Source organism: Mesocricetus auratus, unplaced genomic scaffold (assembly GCF_017639785.1).
Source record: "Mesocricetus auratus isolate SY011 unplaced genomic scaffold, BCM_Maur_2.0 Super-Scaffold_100028, whole genome shotgun sequence".
NCBI lineage: Eukaryota > Metazoa > Chordata > Mammalia > Rodentia > Cricetidae > Mesocricetus > Mesocricetus auratus.
Window position 1 is genome coordinate 20,938,287 of NW_024429209.1, and position 18,359 is coordinate 20,956,645.

Sequence of the window (18,359 nt, forward strand, 5' to 3'; positions counted from 1 at the left end):
GTGGTGTGGGGCGTCCCAGACCACTGCGGGTGGGGCCACTCCTAGACAGGCAGCCCTGGGCTCTATAAGATATCAGGCTGAGCAAGCTACGGAAGCAAGGCAGCAAGCAGGATTTCCCCACCGTCTGGCTCAGTTCCTGCCTCCAGGTCTGGAGTTCCTGTCCTAACTTCTCTTGACGGCGGCCTATAATCTGCAAAATGAAACGAACCTTTCTCGTCCACGTTGCCATGGCGTTTGTCACAGCATGGGGAGTAACTAACTAGGGCACCTTAGGGACACTGGTGGCCTTCAGGCGGCCTCCAGCTTGCGGGAGGCCCTGCTCTTTCCTCTGTCTGTCTGTCTGTCTGTCTGTGTCTGTCTGTCTGTCTGTCTGTCTGTGTCTGTCTGTCTCTCTTTTCTCTCTCTCTCTTTCTCTCTCTCTCTCTCTCTCTCTCTCTCTCTCTCTCTCTCTCTCTCTCTCTCATCCTGCTGCACCAATGTCCTCACCTCCTTTCTTCTGTCATTGCCATCGCTGTACGGATCCCTCCATCACGTAGAGACACCTCTCTAGGATCTGTGCTCCAAGGTTCTGATCTTCCGCCTCCCTGGAGACGGGCTCTGAAATCACGTCTCCCGGCTTTGGCACAGTCTGTGACTGGGAGACCCTGGGAGGTGGCAGTACAGTGGTCCCAGAGCACCTTTCTGCCTCCCGTGGGCTCCGAACTGTTGAAATGAGGCAGAGACCCACCTGGAAGGGAGGTGCTAGCAGTGACTCACGGCGGAGAGATGTCAGAGCCATCCATATCTTGTTCTCGGTAGAGCCATAGTCCCAAGCAGAGAGTCCTGGACTGGTCGAACCCTGCCCCGCCTCATTTGCAGTGAGACCTCTCATGTAGGTCCGGAAACACCTAAGCAACGTGAAGCATGCTTCTTGAGGGCAGGGCTTTTCAGAGCCTCTCTCCGCCAAGAACTATGATTACTCGCGGGCACAATGGCGTGTGTGACGTTTCTCAAAGCAGTTTGAACCCAGAATCTGTTTCCTTTTCAAGTAGTATCCCCTAGCACTGTTCATGGGACGTCCTTTGGGGAAAAGTGTCACCCGGCAATGACAGTGTTCTCACCCAACTTCTTACTGACCTGACCGGTTCTAAGGTGGCCTTGAAACCAAGAGAGGGGACCCACCTTCCAATATGGGAGTCTAAGACCCTGCTCAGTTGCATGGTTTTGAGTGGGACCCTGGAGGACTGTTGTTTAAGTGACTGGATCCCAAGGCTTGGTGAACGTCTTGCACACTGGCTACACACAGAGTTGGCCATGGGGGTGGAATGGTGGAGGAGATGGGTAGGGGAGACCTGAGGGGCCAGCACACACCCTGATCTTCCTCCAGGGAAACCCTTGAGCAGAGCAGAGGAAGGGGGAAAGCATGGAGAGAAGGAAAGCAGAAGTTTCCATTTGTGCCCAATGGGTTTGTTTCTTTCTTTTTTTTTTTTTTATCTGTTTGCAAATGTTCAGTGTAATGGTTTGAAACCCAGCCGTGAGCTGCCGCCGCCCACACAAAGCTGCCGTGGCGCTGAGCTCCGGCAGGCAAGCCATCTCCCCTGTGTCGGCCATTACCCCGAACCCACACCAGGGCAGGCTGCTCACCACCCCCCAGTGTCCCTCTGCCACCCCCCACCGCCTCGGCACCCCCGACTCCCACCACCCTCCACACACACACCATCCTTCTTTTTTTAAACCTCCAGCACTCGGTTTTCTCTAGAGGAGGAACAGAGAGAAGGCAGAGATGGTACGAGCAGGGAGAATACTCCTGCCTCATCGGAGCCATCAGCTTTCAGGAGAGCGCGGCAGCCCCCCCTGCCTGTGGACTGACCACTGAAAGGTGAGAGAGGACTTTGTGATTTCTTTGTGCACCTGGAGGTCTGGGGTGCAAGACCAGGTGCAGGGCTCCGAGAGCCTGGGCTCTCGCCTCCCAGTAACTGTGAGGCGAGCATGATGGATGCCTCCTTCCAACACACGCAGTTGTCTCTGACACGATCCCCCCACCCAGGGGCACACAGGAGCTCGGAACCCAGGGGCTTCTGGCTCCCCCCCACCCCTCCTCCACCTTCCAGCACAGCCTGCAGACCCTGAGGCGTGGAGCAATGTGTAAGCCTGCCTTCCTCTTGACCTGTTGATTTCCGACTAAGGCTGCCGGCCCTTCCTCCCTGGAGTGAGAGCTGACCCACACTTTGGGGGCCGTATGGAATGGTCCTCCATCCAAGGGGCTTTGGGAAACCCCTTTCCCTAGTGGCCCCAAGCCCGGTAATCAGAAGCAATCAGACCCAGCTGTCCAGCTAATCGGTATGAAATAGGTTTCCTTCCTTGCAGAAATCAACAAAGTTTAAAATAGATGGGATTGTAATCGGAAACGAAGCTATAGAGTTGTATGTGATGTAACAGTCAGGGGCATCCGCATGGAAAATATTAAGTACAAATGACATAGTTTAGGATCATGGGAGCCAGGAAAAGCAATGATTTCCTTGCTTATTAAGCATGTTTATGGGTCAGAGGGTAGCTGAGTGGGACCATCACTTCCGGAAGTGAAACCTCCCAACTCTAAGAAGAGAAGAACAACAAAGATGGAGAGAAAAGAGGAGGGAGGGAGAGAGAGAGAGAGAGAGAGAGAGAGAGAGAGAGAGAGAGAGAGAGAGAGAGAGAGAGAGAATAACGCACATGTAGAAGAGAAGCTGAGAGAGAAAGGCTCTGAATTCTGTGCAGTTGGAGATGAGTCAGTTGGCAAATCTCTATTTTTAGTTTTCAGACTCTGCTGTTGCCGTCTGCCTGGCATTAATTAATGTCACAGGCATGTCCCACACTAGATTCTGAAGGGCCTTGGTGTGCCATTCAGAGTAGAGGTGTTGATCATAAGCACAGGCTCTCTACAAGACCTTTCGGGCTGGTCTCTAACCAAAAAAAAAATTAGTGTCCAGAATGTCCTGCCCTCTGCCCTTGGCCTCTCCGGGTGTATCCGTTTGTCTCTTGGCTCCAGTCCTTAGCTGTCTGGCCATTGGCCAAGGGAGAACTACAATTGTTAGGCCTTGTTTTTCCAAAAGGAAAGGTTGTACAAGCTGAATTAGTGTGTGTTGGGGGCAGATGTTGGGTCATGGCTTGGAATAAGAAAGGGGGTCCCTGGGGGTATTTCTACCACTACTAGGAAGAAGAATGCTGACTTTGACAAAGTTAGTTTTATCCCCACCACCACCTTCTGTTTCAAGAGGTAAATCTGTTCTTCTAGAGAACCATATTAGAGCAGAAGAGGCCACTGGCATGGAGCCAAGCTTCGTGGGGAGACGGAGGCAATGGGCAAGTTGAGCGTAAGGCAGAAGGAAACAGGGAAGGCCAGGCGGCATCCAGTGTCAGAGATAGCTGCCTCTGTGTATTAACACTGCTATCAGGGCCAATGAAAACACAGGCGTCCCTCTACCGCTGTCCTGTTTGAAGGGACCACCCTTATGTTCTCTTCCGTGATCCAGAATACTTTCCTACCATCTAAGAGTGAGCTGGAACCATCCACGGTTGTGTCTTACATCTGTGGAGGCCAACACACAGGTTTCATCAGTGAATACACGCCCTCTGGATGGCCACTCTGATCCCGGCCTCTGGTGAACTCTTCGGAGTGGGATGGGAGAGGCCCCTCCCCCTCCGTTGAGTGAAGGAATTTGGAGAGTCCAGGGACTCTGTTGACCGCCCACCACCGGTTTCATTTCCGGGCCCTGGGGAAGAATGACCTTCCCTAACCCTCCGAAGTCTCGGAGAACAATGGACAAATGGAGGGTGTGAGCCGTTCTAGTCTGGCACTCAGATGGCTGCGTCGGGGATCCTGACTCGTGTGTTCGGATCCCCTAGGCAACCCCAAGTTCTCTAGCCACTTTCCCACAGTCCTCCTCTGGAGCCCTTTCAGTCTAGGGGAAGGGCCCAGATGGAAGCTGTAGGCCGGGGAGCACTGTCCACGGAGGGGGGGAGCAGAGGAAGGGTCTCCATTGGTCCTGAAAGTCCCTAGTCCTTTCTAGGCTGGCCGTACTGGTGACCACAGATATGTGGTTCCATCTTGCCAGAGTGAACAGGAAAGTAACTTTCAGGCCCCTGGCCCCTGCTGGAGGTCTGACCACAGCATGCCTCTGGCAACTCCGTTGAGAGCTCAGTGACTTCCTCGGGGCCCTGGCTGTCTTTGTTCCATAGGGTTTAACCCATGCAACAAAGATTGGGTAAAAACTTGAGTTCCCAGAAGGAGAGTCTCATCAGGGTTGGTGGCGTCAGGGAAGGGTGGCACTGTATGCATTTACATCATCTTTGTGACTTGCCTGAAGGGCAGGGCGGGGGGGGGGTGCCCACCCAGCGTGACTTCACGGCGGGGAAGGACTCAGAACCCTACGTTTGTAAGTTTTAGATTTTATCCGGTACTGTACTCCATAACGTATCCGCTGGTCTTAACCGCACAATTTCTCTCCGCCGCATTTATTTACCAATAGCGTTCCTGCTCCCCCAGTGTACGAAGCCTGACCTGGCAAAGCCCTGATCAGGTGCAGAGCTGACACCCTCCCTAGCCACCACACACGGCCCGTGCCCAAGCTTGTCGCGCGTTCCCCTCTCTTTTTTTTCCTTTCTCCTCGGGGTTCAAGTAGGCTGAGACGGCCTGAAACTTGCTATATAGCTGAGAACGACCTGGAAGTTCTGATTGCCCAGCCTCCACCTGGCGGTGCTGGGGTGACAGGTGTGCCAAGCAGTGCTGCGGGGCACCCGTGGTGAGCACCAGACAGACATTCTACCCCCCAAGACACACATCAGCGGCCCCCACCCCCCACCAGCTCCTTTAAACGGTGCCTCCGGGTAACCAGTGGAGCTGGGCTTGGTCTCAGGTGCTGTGCTCTGCCCCACACCGCATGATGCCAAGCTTAGACAAAGATTGTCATCAAGTAAGCCTAGTATTTGCTCTGAACTCTCTGAAGGGGTCCAGAGGATTGATGGCTGATGGACGGATCTGTAGGAAACCACGGCTTGGACTCCTGCTCCGCCGTGGACTGAAACAGCCTGGTCCACATTACCCACCCACCCCACCCCCCCTGCCAAGCTCCAACCCCCTGCCATGGCTCGCCCCTTCCTCTGCGACCTGCCGTGGGCCTCTCATCCTGTGAGGAGGCCCTAGAAACGGGCTCTGTTGATGAAAACCCGCGTGCTCCTCACCACAGGAAGCGCAGCCTCACATTCGCGGTGATAACTGCCAGGCTCCTCACAGAGCAGGAGGGGAGCACGGTCTAGCTTTGTACCTAGATTAGGAAGCACACGTTCTCGCTCCTCCCCCCTCAGCAATTCTCAGTTTGCCTCGCATGAAGCCCCCACCCCACCTTCCTATCCCAGAGCAGGAGGCAGGACATTTAGGAAACAGAGACCGAGTCCCCTTGAGCTTTGGAAGAACAGGATATTAGTAATGACTGGAGCCCTTGGGCCTCGGCCCCAGGTATCGTGTTTTTATAAAAATCTAGGTCACCCGGCTAAATGTTGAGTTTCAGTTAAACAGTGGATGTTGTCTTGATATAGACTTCTACGGAAGCTGCTTTTTCTAAAGAATTACTTGCTATTCCCTTGAAATGTAAATGTAACCAGGAGTCCTGCAGTCTCGTGTTTGTGACAACTAGTCGCTGAGGCCTAAGGGGTCCACCTCTTCACCTAGACGGAACTCTTGACCTTCAGATACAAATACAGAGAACCGTCTACATAGCTAGCTGTGCCCCATGCTGGACACTTTATGTCAGGAGTTTCTGTGTGCAACTGTCTCGGTGTCCATTGTCCAGAGGAGAAACTGAGGCTGGGGAGGGTGGTTTGGTGTGAATCACTGATCTGCCAGCTCCCAGCCGGTCTCGATGCATAGTACTCACTGGCAGTGGGTGGGTAAGCCGCGCCAACTTCAGAGAGGCAGTAATAACAGGTTAGCTTGGGAAAGCTCTGTGCAGAGATGGGGAGGGCCGTGTCAACACATGCAAATTATATGCAAATACACTTGGCCCTCCTGACAGGCTCACCTAGGTGGGCTACCCAGGAACACAATCTCCAGTTGTCCATGGGTTCCCAGCAGGGGCAAGGCTGATAGCTCCTGAGTTCCCTGTGCACGTGGGCTGGGGTAAATGCGCACACGTGTTCTCGTGTTCTCTCGGCGTGGATGCGGATGTGAGGGGGCTGATGTGGAGGTGGATAGCTGAGGCTGTGGGGCGTGGTGCTGTGTGCGTGACCTGCCACCTTGATCCGTGTATTCCCAGCAAGCCACATGGCTCCTGTTTCCTGGGATAACCTCCCCCAGAGCTCCGGCATTGCTTTATGGGGGGAAGGAAGCAGTCCCCCTTTCTGGTCCTCCTCTCCTGAGACAGCCCAGGACCAGAACCCTTGATAACCCTAACTACAGCACTACCATTAGCATTGGCAGGGATTGATGCCATACCTGGCCCTGGGGTGAACACCTTGTACTTAATTCTGCAGGCCTGGGGTTTGTGTTGCTCTAACTGAATACCCAGTACTTGATATTTGATATTACTTAAACACAGAGACACTGGGGAAGGTAGAGCCATTTGCTCACAATTTATGGCACCTTAAGCAGAGATTCGACTCCAGAACTGCTCTGTGGTTTGGCCAGGCATCTCATCATGGAGGAGCAGGGGAGTGTGGCATGCTGCACCCTGGCATGGTCTACCACAGAAAGAAGGCTCCATGGGAGTTTGTAATACTTGTGACAAAGGTTTTCTGGGATCCGTGCTTTTAGAGTTGATAGAGTTGGCCTCTAATGTTGTTCTCAGTAACATCCTATGTTGGGAGATCTTTCAAAGACAGGAAGCTGGCTTTCTGACTATCTGTCGGTATGTGGGGAAGGTCTCCACTGAAGGTCAGCCTTACTTTTCTGTGAGAAAATGGGCCATGAAGCCTGGACCCATGATTGTCCGTGTTGATCTCTTACTGGCTGGTTTGGGGCAAGACACTTCACCACTGTGGCCTTCCTGTCTTCATTTGTGAAACAGTGTATTTAGTAAGGTGCCTCTGTACCACGGAACTTGGAGGTCTCACAGGCATCTCATCAGCTGGTAATAGATATTAGTGTAGCAGTGAAGGGGGGATGTCTCTCATCTTTGAAGATCTTTCCAGTCCTATGAACAAAGCTGAGCCCACTGAAACTCAAGACAGGAAAACATTCACCCAGGAAACTCACAGAGATGGTGTTGGTGGTGACATTCACCCAGGAAACTCACAGAGATGGTGATGATGGTGACAGTCACCCAAGAAACTCACAGAGATGGTGTTGGTGGTGACATTCACCCAGGAAACTCACAGAGATGGTGTTGGTGGTGACAGTCACCCAGGAAACTCACAGAGATGGTGTTGATGGTGACATTCACCCAGGAAACTCACAGAGATGGTGTTGGTGGTGACAGTCACCCAGGAAACTCACAGAGATAGTGTTGGTGGTGACATTCACCCAGGAAACTCACAGAGATGGTGTTAGTAGTGTCCAGGATATGAAAAGATCACTTGTAGCTGGGAAGAGGATCCTTCAGGCCTTACTTGGGAAGGCAGCCCCTGGGATCCACCACATAGGGGAGGATAGGCTTTGAGTATGTGAATCAAGGAGAGGATGGTACTTTCGGGTAGAAGGGGCAGTGGGTGTCAACTGTGGGAGGGGAGTCTGGAAGAGGAGAAGCTGTCGCTTGACTGGGAGGTGCGTGTATCCACCTGCCATCCCTTTACCCGTCTACCGGCCAGTCATCTGCTTATCCGTCTACCCATTCACTTCCCCACCCGCCATCCATCATTTACACGCCCATCTGCCCCTCACCCAGCCATCTAGTCATCCACCTACCCACGCATCTCTCCATCACGCATCTACCTACCTGCACATCCGTCTCTGGCCATGAGCGTGGAACAGGTAGGAGAATCTGATGTCCCACGGGAACCAAGAAACAATACATTTAAGGAGCAGTGATAACAGGAGCGTGGGGGATCTGAGGTGGTCGATACTGCACCTAGGGCGGTGGTTCTCAACAATGTGGGTCTCCATCACCCCCTAGGGCGGGGTCGCATATCAGATACCCTGCATGTCCGGATACCTACGATTCGTAACGGTAGCGAAATTACGGTTACGGAGGTAGTGGCGGGATGACTTCGTGGTTGGGGTCGCCACAACGTGAGAAGCTGTATTAAGGGGTTTCAGCCTTTGGGAGAACCACTGACGTAGGGCTTTCCTAAGGATGTGAAAGGTCAGTGGGGGGTGATGAGGGATGGAAAGAGCATTCCAGGCCTTGAGTGTGCCTCTCTGGGGACCCTGACACAGGTAGGAGTTCAAGAAGCTAGAAGCCAGTGTGTGGCTTTGCTGTAGATGATAAGGAATGGTGACGGGAGGTAAGTGGAGGCAGCAGGTGTAGGACCTTCTGGGCCGGGGAATGTCACTGTCTCACAGAGCGGCAGGGCTGAAGAAAGATTTCCCCTGGGATAGACGTGTAACTTTATTTTTGCACAAGGTTTCTCTTTGCTTCTGGGGCCGGGGTTGGGGTGGGGGGCATGCTCCCTGAGAACCTTGACCAAAATCTCACTTGGCTCCCAGCACCGTCCTCAGCCTGGTGTCCTCTAAGGCTCACCAGACGGTGCCTTGGAAAGCTCTGTCCCTAAGCTCCGTGTCCCACTTGGATCCCGGCTCTGTTGCTTTAGAGAACACGTGGGCTCTGGCTGTCTAGCTCACAGTTTGTTTTATTGGAGCCAAGTCTCAAGGAACTTCACCCAAAGAGAACAGGAAGTCCACAAAATATTGAACATGCCTCAGATCTACCACCTCGCTCGCACAAGGTCAGAGACCGGTTTCTGTCTGGCCCTCCTTGCTGGGCGGGGTGTACCCTCATGGAGTGGATCCCCAGGGAGCAGGAGGCTTGGCAGAAGCTGTGCATTGCTTCACGCAGAGAGGACTCCAAGGCATCCAAGGTGAAATGCTTGTTTGTGCCCACTGCCTGGCCTGCCTAGGTCTCCCACAGCCCGGATCTCTGATCAGAAGACTGGAGGAGTGAGTTTGCTTCTCCGCAAGGGAATCATCATGTCTCAGAATGTGCCAGGCAATGATGGAGGACCTTCCCCTGATCTCCAGAAGGTCAAGGACAGGGCAGAAGAGCACTTTGGTCACTGTGGTCTTGGAGAGCAAATGACTTCCATGTTCTTTGTGTGGTAGTGAACTCTTTCTTAGACAAAGTCACAGGCAAATCCTCACTTCCATATAGCATGGGCATCCCTGGGTAATTGCTTACCATGTGCCCACTTGGAATTAGCTGAAGCAAGCTAGATTTTTTTGTCTACATTGTCAAGGAGTGCATGCTTTGATGGAAGGGCTTGACCTTGAGACTGTGCCAGGGACAATGAGACCCTAGAGGCAGGCGTGACTCCCCATGCCTTTGGCCACATCAGGCCTTATAGAGAGGAACACTTGGGGCCTGGATCTGTTTTTCTCACTTCATGGGGAGGAAACAGATGCATCCAGAAACTGGCACGTCTCCAAAGATACCCGATATACATTTCCACACATGCTGGTGAACTCTATAGAACACACACATAACCCTACAGGAAATGGGACTCCAGCCTCGGAGCTGTTCTCTAAACAACAGGCTCAGAGCTACAAACAAAGAGGCCTGGTGACTCTAGTTCTTTCCAGTGTCTCTCGTGGAGAAACGTGTCCACATCAACTCTCCGGAGCATCTGCTCTGAGCAACCTGTCTGCTCGTCTCCTGGAGGCTCCAATATCTGTGGTCTTCCTGCTTCTGTCTCATGCAGACATTTCTTCCAATCATTCCTCTCACTCCATGCCAAGTGGGAGGACTTGGCATGACCCTTTCTCCTTTCACCCTGGAGACTCTGGGTCGAGTGTCCCCTGCGTGACCTCTGGCTTCTCCCACCACCGTCCTCACTAGCCCTGGGTTGGCTTTCGTGACTTGTGAGCTATGGGCCATCTCAAGATCTTTGTGTTGGGTTTGCTGTCTTCTCTGCCTGTGTCCTCAGATACCGGGCCACCTGCCTCGTAGGTTCACTGTAATGGCCTCACTGTGCCAACTGCTCCTTTCAACGCTTACCTCCACGCTTATGGGGCCGTCTCTGCAGGACTGCCAGTCTCTATGAATAGGTACCTGACCCATCCTCTTCTAAGCCTCTGGTCCTCTGGCTGCAAGGAAGCCTGGGAATAATTTGACTTTCCACCTGTATTTGTGGAGCAAGTGTGTTACAGTTGAATGTGACTTGCCTGGCACCTGGGAGAGCACGTGTATTCTTCCCTTGTGGGTTTTTTTTTGGGGTTAGAGGCTGCCTGTTTAGGTTTTTTGTCATCCGTTGTTCTCTCTAATTATCCTGATTATGCATCACACAAAAGATGATAGAAGACTTTTAGCAAAGACAAAAGTGCTCTTGGTAGGAGGAAGGAATTGGAACTAATTGGGAGAGAAGTAAGGGCTGCCTCCAGTGACAAGGAAGTGGGCATGGCTGAACACAGAATACAGTGGTGCTTTTCCCCTGCACACCCCGGGCTTGCACTCGTGCCCAGAGTGCACTGGCATGAATGGTTGAGGGTCTGCTGGCACAGCCAGGGCTACTTCCGACTGCTCGTTAGCTGGTCAGCCTTCTTCGGTTTGGTTTTTTTTTTTTTTTTAGCTCAGATGCTAAATCTGACTGAAAGTGAAGGGAGAACCACGTCCCTCAGTAACATTTGCCTTGAGTGTTAAAGGAAGGAGGAATGCTGGGCTGGGCCTGACCTTGCATGGGCAGATGATGTCCAAAGTACTGCTGGTGCTCAATTCTAGACTCGTGTCCTGGGAATGAGAGCTGAGCTGGAGACTCTGACAAGGGGGGGGGGTCTCTGTATCTAGGACTTGATTTTGGAGGACATATGAGGGAGATGTTTGGGGATAGTGGGAGGTGACTGTCACCTGGATGATGAAGTGATAGGTTTCACTGTTTCTCTGAATTCTCAGCACTGAAAAGTGAGTCCCTAGAAAAACTTTATTTATTTGGATAATTTGGGAGATACACACCACACACACACACACACACACACACACACACACACACACACACACACACACACACACCTGGAACATGTGCCTACCTTCTTAAGTTTCCTCTATGGCTGTGACGTTGCTTGCAAGTAAGAAAGCTTACCGAGGTTTCATCCCTTTAGAGAATCTTCCACAGACACAGCAGGGCTGTCAGTTGCTGTGGCCATCTTGTGCAGATCCCTGGAATGCGTTTGCGGCGGTTGATGTGGATCATTGAATGCAAGCATCTAGAACCACCTACAAGACAAGCCTCTGGGCATGCCTGTGGGCTATTAACTAAGGTTAGGCTAGTTGAGTGGGGGGACAGGTGAGTGCGGGCAACACCATTCCACGGTCTTGGCAGCAACAAAAAGGATGAGGCAATCTGAGTACGGCGTGCATGCTTTGTTCTCTGCTGCCTGATTGTGAATGTGATGATGTAACCCATGAGCTGTTTCAAGCTGCTGCCAGCGAGACCTCCCCACCGTGATGGACTGTCCCCTTGACCTGTGGGCTGAAAGAAGTTTTCCTTCGAGTTGCTTTTGTCAAGTTATCTTGTCACAGAAACAGAAGTTACTAATAACTAATCAGCTAGTACGGCATCCCTCCCTCTGACTGTTCCCACCGCCTTCTCCTCTTCACCACCGTCTAACTCTGCTTGGGCGAGCACTTTTGCATTGCCCGTGGGACAGGATGCAGGACTTCCTAGTCTCCGTGCCTGGTTTATTCCCCCTAGTGCAGTACCATCAGTGTCTCTGCCCTGCTGCGAAGGCCAGGGTGCCTTCTGTTTTTCAAGGAATGAGGGACCGTTTCCCTAAAGTGCTCTTAATGAAGAATAACAATATATATATAAATAAAAGCAAAGTCCTAGTGAGAGCCAGCTGGTGAGCCCTATACTCAGGGAAGAGATGGGCTGATGTCTCGCCAGCGCTTTCCTTCTTGGGGGGGAGTGTGATTCTGAGCTTTCACTTAGGGGTCAAATTGTGAGTGACTTTTTTTTTTTTTGCTATGAAAACATTTCTTTTTTATTATTATTTTTTTATTTAGGTTAGAAACAATCTTGTTTCACATGTCAATCCCAGCTCTCTCTCCCTCCCCTCCTGCCCTTCCCTCCCCACCAGGTTCCCCTGTCCCCCACCCAATCTCCACTCTGATCCCCAGGGAGGGTGAGGCCCTGTGAGTGACTTTTGACCTGTGTTCTGGCTCTTTCAAAAAAAAAAAAAGAGGACTTGAGGGGACTTAGAGCAAGAAAGAACACACACATCCAGAGGACAGACAGTAGGAAACAAACTACACAGAGAACTCAAGAGACCATAAATCAAAGTCCCAAGAGGGGTCAAGACCTTCCAGACCAGCCCTTGGATTCAGCCACCCCTGTCAATGTGTTTCACAAGGACAGAAGGCTTCTTGGCTTGTAGAGATGGCCGGCTGAGGCTAATACACATATCTGTGTTTTCATTTGTTTATTGAAATGTTTAAAGATACTGCTTTTATAAATATACCCTACAGGCACTGACTAACCAGCTCCCCCAACTCCACCATGGCCGGTGTGGCGGGGTCTTAGTCAGCCATATTGTTCCCCATTTGGCCTGAGGAACCCAACTCAAAAATAAGAAGAAAATAATTCCTTCCTCAGGGAACTTTGAGAACCTAAGGAGAGGGAGCAAGGTTTTGTTTGTTTGCTTGATTTCACTGAAATTTCAAGATTTTTCCTTCTTTCTTTCTGGCCTCAAAATTTTAATCTACCAAACAGTGGGTGATGCCAGCAAAATCATGTACAGTGCCGGGAAAAAAACCAATTTTGCCTTTACACTCTATGATTAGAAATGGGAGAGCCAGGAGCTCAGGAGCTGCATCATAGGTTCTTGAACAGAGACACAATCTTAGGAACATAAGTGCTCTGCTCCCCACCCTCCTGGGGTTTTTCGGCTGTCACTCAACCACTTTCATTACGCGTGGCTCTGCGTGAGCTCAGCCCGCAGTGATAGTTTGGGCAATTACCTGCAAGAGAACATTGGTGTACCAGCCCTGGGAGGTGAGCCATTGTACCCCAGAGCATCAAGCACGGCCTTCCTCTTGATGGAGCTGGCTCTGCCAACCTGAGGGGAGCCGTTCCAAAATCAGCCCCCGGGGACATTTGTTTTCCAAGCAGCCTTGGCTACCCAGGGACAGGATTGGGCTGTGGGTCAGAGGAGGTGAGTGGGTACATTGTGGGTGAAGCTGACTGTCTTGGGGCCCACTGGGTCTCTGGGATGGCAGTGTGGAGTGTCTGTCTCTCAGCTGCCTGTTGTCACACTGTCCCTACAGGGGTTTTGATCCAGAGAGACCAACCCCAGTGCAATTCGCCCCAGCCACTGTCGGATGTATGGGGGAGATCCTCAGAACGGTTTAACATTCCCCCAAGACTGACCTGCACGCAAAGCTCTATGGGTACTGGGTAAATTTTCCTCTTTTGTTTTTGTAACTTCTCTTTTTAACTTTAGAAGCAACTTTCATTAGTAACAACAACAGTAATTATTATTAACAAGCACATTACTAAATTACTATTAGATATGTATTATTAAACATAGAAACTATTGTCTTGAACTTCTTATTTGGAATTATCTAGAGTTACGGAAAGCTTGAAAAGCTATCCCAGGTGTCCTTATTCTCTTTGACATTGGCCACCGCTGAGAAACCCACAGGTTGAGGCCCAGCTGGGGGCGGGGACTGGGCTTGCAGCACAGCAAACCTTCATTGCCCCATGAGGACCTGCACCCTGGTTGGGGAACCATGGAAGGAAAGAAGGAGCAAACAGAGGGAAACTTCCAGGAAGAATAAAATTTCCACTTCAGTTATCCGTTGACCCTTGATGCCCCCCCCATTACCATGGGTAATCAAAAACTGGCTGGATGCATCATGCTCTAAATAAAATCATCATTTACCTGGCCAGAGGACATGCAGACAGGTAATTGCACGGGGTGCTGGTCCAATTACACCTGGGGAGAAGCACTTTTCTGTGTGCTGGTGCACAACAGCTCCCAGCAGCTGTCACACATCTGTGGAGTGTTCCTCCTCAAAGAGACGCTGCAGGCACAGCCTGTGTTCTCAGGACACAAGGAGGGTGATTAGTACCTGCTTTTGACACTGGAACGGACCCTGCAGAGGCTGTCTTGGGGGACCAGACCCCCAAAGGGCTCTGGCTCAACGTGAAGCCCTGGTCTATGTGTTTACAAGACAGGGAGTTGTTGAGCACCACAGGGAAGCCTAATAAGGGGTGTGACAGCTCTCCTTTGTTTCCTGACCACGTTTTGAAGCCTTTGAGGTCTCTCCTGCTGTACAGAGTTCCCACCTGGTGTGTATGTTTCAAGGGTCTCCAAGCCATCTCAGGGAAGGCAGAGCTTCAGTCCAGGGTTTTCAGTCCATGTTAACTTTGTTCTTGGATGGGGTGCCAGGGACCCCAGAGCTAAGTGTGGGGGGGGGCAGTCCCCTGTGTGAGATGGATGCTCACATCTAAGATGGCACATAGGGTTAATAAACCAGAGAGAGGGGGTGGGGGACACAGACCCAGAGTCCACTGCTGGCCATCCCAAAGAGAATGAATGGCTGTTTCTCACAACTGGATGTGGAGTGTCCGCTCTTCCCTAAAGTCCTGTGGTATAAACATCAGGACCGGAACAGGTGAGACCTCCCCAGTGCCACTCATTTGCTGAGCGCGTACTTTGAGAGACTGGAGCTCTGGCTTCTGGAAGGAGCACAGGGCACACGGCTTACAGTCACCATGGGTTTGACTCATGGGAACACCGGAAGCTCTGCACATTTCTCTGGCGTGTGAGTCTGTCTTGAATGCCCACACTCAGAGTTTGTCCATGTGTGATTAGGGATGCCTTGCGCTTGAACCCTGACCTCCCAAAGCCAAGGGAGCCCGTTGCTGCTCCCAACACAGCTGCCTCTGGGGACGAAGGCGCCATGGCGTGAGAACCGCACAGGCTGGACCTGAGCATGATCTTTCCAGCTGTGACCTTGAACAGGGGCTTCTGGTGTCCTCCGATAGTTTGTATCTCGTTCACTTAGCTGTATTAAACAGTTTTGCTTTTAAAGACAGTCCCCATAAACCGCAATTTGCTCCAAGAACCTGATCTTAGCACGGATCAATTAATCTTTCTTATTTGTTTCCTTGAGGGAAAAAAATGGCCTCAAAAAGCAGGTTAACTTTGAATATTTACTTTTGATTTTCTTTGATGACCATGGCGATCGAAGCTTCTCGGGTGTCTGTTGCACAGTGTGGACAAGCTCTATTGTAGTGCTTACACATACTGCACACCCTTTAATTTTTATTGTTTTGTTTATCAGCTTGTTTTTTGGTTTATTTATTTATTTGTTAAAGTCTCACGTGTTTCAAGTTGACTTCAAACTCCCTGTATAGCCGGAAACAACCTTGATGTCTCCTCCTGCCTCCATCTCCTGAGTACTGGGGCTGCAGATGCACAATACCTCATACTTGCATCTGCACCATGTACGCATGCGTGCTGTGAACATACTCAAACACACTGAGGACACTCTCTCTCTCTGTCTCTCTCTCTCTGTCTCTCTCTCTCTCTCTCTGTCTCTCTCTCTCTCTCTCTCTCTGTCTCTCTCTCTCTCTCTCTCTTTCTCTCTCTCTCTCTGTCTCTCTCAAGTACCGATAAGTCAGAGGGGATGCTGACGGCGAGAGACAGTAGCTCCCTCCCATTACGCGCTGCAGGGGCTGTTGTGAGACGCACCGTGGCTGCACCGAGGCCCTGTGCACGGAGCAGAGGTCCTAAGCTTGGCCCTTTGCCGTCCTTCCTACCCTAATTTCGAGTTCTCAGGGCCTCTTACACCTGCGGTGACTTTCACGGCTCCGCCAAAAGGTCGTGGGAATCTGCTCAGTCTGATTCTTCCGAAGTCCAGAGGAAATTTCCCCCTTCTGAAATCTAGTTGAAAACAACGAAGCTCACAAACACCTGGAAACAGGTAATGTCAAAATGGAGCAAATCTGTGGTCCTCTGTTGAGACTCAAAGCCCAGGAGGGCTTCAGTCTGCCTGCAGGAGCTTACAGCCAGGAGGGCTTCTGGCCTGCCATGTCTCAGGACTTCTTCCTTTACCAGACCCTTCTCTGCTTCTCAGATTGCACCCCGAGAAGCTCTGGTGTTTGAAAGTAACGACCTCCTCACTCCTGCAGGGTCAGAGAGAGCAGAGTCTCCAGAGACAGGGGCGGGAGACGAAACTCCTCTTGGGGGAGGTCACGTTGGTGTAGTATTCTAAGACGAAAATGATTGCGAACATATCCATATCAAACAAATCCACAATATTTTAACTGAAAACGTCCCTCGGGGGACCACGGGGGGGGGGGCTCCCTGCTCCCTGCCATGCCTTCTACAATGGAAATACTCACACTGAGCCTTAGCAGGCAGGACAACACCCTGGCTCTCACTCAGTCCTAGAGCAGACTCATCTCTAGAGTAGACTGTTACCTGAGTGCTTTCTGTGTCTCGGGTTTCCAGATCACTAATCACGGTCCCCGGAGATGGTTTAAGTCTCTGCTTCTCCCGCACTTCCTGTTTTCTAAGTGTTGCCACCACTGTGTTGAGTAATGCATAGAAAAGAAGTCACTTCCTTTTTCTGGGTCAGACCGAGCTTCGTCTCCACTGGAGTGTCCTCCAGGCTTCTCAAGATGCTTTATTTTGTTTTCTTCAGGGAAACACGGAGTTGACTGGGACACCGTCCTGGTCTCTCTCTTCTTCTTGGCTGAGGTGTGTGGCATCACTCCATGCCAAGATTCTGCCTGTGCATCGGGCAGTGACGGAGAATGACAAGACACCTTCCTGGTAGAGTAGCAATTTCCCCCAGAAGATGGGGGCGGGGGAGAAAGGAAGAGAGAGAGTGAGAGTGTCTAGGCTCCCCTCACCTCCGTGGACCTGTGACTGTATTTCTCAGGACTGGCCTGGGCCGCCTGGCTTTAGAGCAAATCTTCACGGGCTGAGAACCCACCAACCTTCCTAAAGGTACGTGACTGTTGCAGGACATCAACATACAGAAACTTCTAGCAGTGTTTTTAAACAACAAACTCCTTTGCCTCTGGTGTGTTTACCTCCACGGCTGCGCCTGTCAAAATGTTTACTGCAAACTCATAATGGTTGTCAGAAACCAGGCCCACAGCTGATGTTCTGCTAAACAGAGAAAGACAAGTCAGGAATGGAGAGATGGCTCCGCAGTTGAGAGCACTTTACACTCCTGCAAAGGACCCATGCTGGGTTCCCAGGACCCACTGGAGGATAATAGCCATCTATAACTCCAGTTCCAAGTGGTCCAATGCCCTCTTCTGTCCTCCTTGGATAACAGACACACACATAAGTACATATAGGCAAAACACCCATACACATGAAGTAAGATGATCTACATTTCTTTAGAGAATAATATACACATTGCTTTATAAGCTGATCTTCACCAAAAGGGACCTAGTTAAGCCAAAGACCCATGGAATTGGCTAGAAACATGTATTAGCCCAAGAGTTTGGAAAATGCACCCCTCTACACACATGCACCCATATTTCTGCATCTACCCCTAAGTATCCAAGTATTTGATGCTAATAGTATTTACAGCCATTCTGATCAGCCACCCAGCAGAATCGTTTGTGTGTGTGTGTGTGTGTGTGTGTGTGTGTGTGTGTGTGTGTGTGTGAGCTTTTCAAGGACTAACACACCATAAATTTATACACATGCTTGGTCTCTCAGACTTTCAGGTGGCTAAGAGTTGGAGGCACTCTCTAGGAAGCCTGGGAGGCACATCTGAGGGTGACAAACCTCTCCTTAGAGAAAGTTCATAGTTTAAGACTGAGATGCTAACTGCTGACCCAGCAAAGGACAGGATGCAACCGAGAGAGGCGGCATGAGCTCACCAGCAGGCAGAGTAAATGTCTGGGCTGGTTTAAAATAATGCTGCGGCCCCTAGCCACCCTACCCTCTGACCCTGCTAAGAGCAAGTTTGGGATCCCAGGTGAATGCCACTCAGAGTGGACCTTGAGTTCTGGGGCAATCTCGGGGAATGCAAGGAGACTCCAAGGCCAGGGTGTGAATCCTGACTTACTTTGGCACTTGGCTGGGCATCCAGGGGAGGGACCATCACAAAGAAGTACCTCCCTGCTCACAGAGCTACCCAAAAGGACCTGAGTGACTGCTGCTCAGTTGCCCGGGGAAATGAGCTCACAGTGAAGGGCCAGGGGTCACCAGCCAGAGACACCTTTCCCCTGGCGGAGGCCACAAACATTGTGTACACAGAGCCAGGGCTGGAAAAGGAAGGTGGAGA

General features: G+C 51.3%; 1 protein-coding gene across 1 annotated transcript in view; it reads left to right on the plus strand.

Moving 5' to 3' along the window:
- Positions 1-1,519: 1,519 nt before the first annotated feature.
- The window catches only part of Znf831 (zinc finger protein 831), a 112,469-nt gene continuing 95,629 nt past the window's right edge, over positions 1,520-18,359 (plus strand). Inside the window, exon 1 of the mRNA XM_040732896.1 lies at positions 1,520-1,858. The gene's annotated coding sequence lies outside the window, so the exon portion shown is untranslated. The remainder of the gene's footprint in view (positions 1,859-18,359) is intronic.